This window comes from Rutidosis leptorrhynchoides, chromosome 3, assembly GCF_046630445.1.
Source record: "Rutidosis leptorrhynchoides isolate AG116_Rl617_1_P2 chromosome 3, CSIRO_AGI_Rlap_v1, whole genome shotgun sequence".
NCBI lineage: Eukaryota > Viridiplantae > Streptophyta > Magnoliopsida > Asterales > Asteraceae > Rutidosis > Rutidosis leptorrhynchoides.
The window spans coordinates 393,002,417-393,004,693 of record NC_092335.1 but is presented as its reverse complement, the minus strand read 5'-3'; the positions used below and the strand labels follow the sequence as shown (position 1 = coordinate 393,004,693).

Here is a 2,277-nt window from a genome sequence, read left to right as displayed (position 1 = left end):
CATTACTTGTTTGACACGATTTGCGCCCGTAACAATGGTAGCTAATCATTGTTACGCGAGCACGTCGCATTAACTTGCTAGTACAACGTCCATCTCGCTCGAAGCTCGCTAAACATACATAACAAATAGCGCATGATTAGTTACATAAACCTATGCACAAACCAATCCCGATCTACCCAAAGTCCTACAAGTCCCGCATAAACGCGCACACAAAAAGTCTAAGTCTAGGCGCCTATCTCAAGTCACCTAAATCCCTTAGACCATGCTCTGATACCACTTGTAACAACCCAAACCAACACCCGACAAAACCTTGTGAAAATACGAAATAAAAAAAATTTTCCGTTGCAGACCATCGGCGCGCCGCGCCATATGGCCCGCGCGCCGCGCCATATCTGGCTGTCCCCGGGACTTTTAACCGCGAAAAGATTGACTAGTTCCCGGCACTTTTAGACAAAACGCTTTTTACCATACAACCAAATATGTAAAACTAACATGTTTCAAACATAAAATTAAAGTTTTACAAGCGGGGCCCACATCGGCCGTTTTACGAGTTTAATACAATTTACGAGTTTCGACCACCAAAAAGTTTAAGTTCCAAACTACACAATGAGCATGGCGTTTGGGATTAAACTACCCAACTATCGGTCAAACTCCAAGAGCTACTAAAGCCAAAAGCGTCCCCTAGCATCGAGCGGGATCTTTAGTCCAAAACGATGCCCTTACCCTTGTCCAAAACCGAACCTATAAAATGGTAAACAACGAGAGGGTAAGCAAAGCTTAGTGAATGCAATAATTATACGAATACATATATAATTATACCTACTTGCATACACTTACACAACCGCAAATATGCTAGCAAACAACATTAGCTTATCGTCGCAATATCAAGCTATAATTCTCCCATACCACAAGCTAGCATAACAACCGCATATAAATATAACTCGAATAATATAATATGCTTACAACACAAATAACCATGGTTAACCAATAGTACAAGGGAACGGCGCTCGCGAAAACGCCATCGGTGTTCATAACATCCGTTAGGGCACTTAACACCTCGCACCACTAACCCCTAGGGTGGCACCTTAACACCTCGGCACTTCACCCCGAGTGGCATCTTAACACCTCGATGCTTCACTCATTATTTTACGGAGTGGTGTCTTAACACCTCGACACTACACTCCTAGGTGGCATCTTAACACCTCGATGCTACACCCGAGTGGCATCTTAACACCTCGATGCTACACTCTTCACGTGAAACGTGGTGTCTTAACACCTCGACACTACACCTTTCACGCTACAACAAATAGATACATTATATACATACGCATATAATCATTCCACTCACCTCAAAGTCTTGTGAAAAGATACCCGAGCTTGCGAAACCTCAAAGTAACGTACCTATCACATTATACATATTATCAAACGCAAACTCAAGTCGGTCAACCAATTCTTTCACCCTTCCTAAGTCATTTTGACCCAAAGTACAATTTTAACCCATTTGCACCCTTAACCCTACATTGGGTCAACACACACCAAAACCCTAATCCTTCGTCAAGATGGGTTTAAAACACATTTAGGTCACAAGGCTAACTCGTTTTCATAATTACTAGGCCACTTAGGTCATTAAAGACCCATTTGACCCATTTCAAGGTCAACACACCCGTTTGGGTCATCCATGCCCAATTAACACCCATTTATATATCATTGAAGTGTTCTAGTACTTTAACTAACTAATTAGGTTCATAAACATAAATTAACACTTTGAAAACCCTAATTAGTTACCTTTGAGTCCACATGACCCAAATTCACCCAAAACCCCCAATTTACTAGCAAATGGGTTTTGTGTGCTAACTAACCCAAGCCCTAACCCTTAATACAATTAAAGTAAGAAATTGGGTTTTAGAACGTACCAACACAATCACTACGTAGCTAGCGACTAGATGAACGACTTTAAAACACGCACCTAGACCCGATTCAACCTCCTTCTTCTTTTAAATGGAGCTTTCTCACTCTTGAAGTGCACTCTCTCTCTAAAATTGAAGTGGAGAAGATTTGGTGGTTGTGAATGGAGTAATGAAGCTCCCAAAACTGATCTAAGGCATTTAATTCGGCCCTTAAGTGTTTTTACCAAAATACCCTCAAAATATCTAATTTAAAAAGAAAGGGGAATCTGTCGCAGGCAAGTGGCGCGGCGCGCCAGAAGGCTGCGCGGCGCGCAATATCACCAGGCCAGATTCTGACTTCTTTTTAAATGTACAACAAGAACCCCACTTC

At 41.9% G+C, this 2,277-nt stretch overlaps 1 long non-coding RNA gene across 1 annotated transcript; it reads right to left on the bottom strand.

The window, feature by feature from the left end:
• Nucleotides 1-468: 468 nt before the first annotated feature.
• Nucleotides 469-1,646, bottom strand: LOC139897692 (uncharacterized). Its single transcript, XR_011776735.1, has 2 exons — nt 824-1,646; nt 469-741 (listed from the first exon to the last, which is right to left on the bottom strand). It is a non-coding gene; the product is annotated as an uncharacterized lncRNA (long non-coding RNA).
• Between the last annotated feature and the right edge of the window lie 631 nt (nt 1,647-2,277).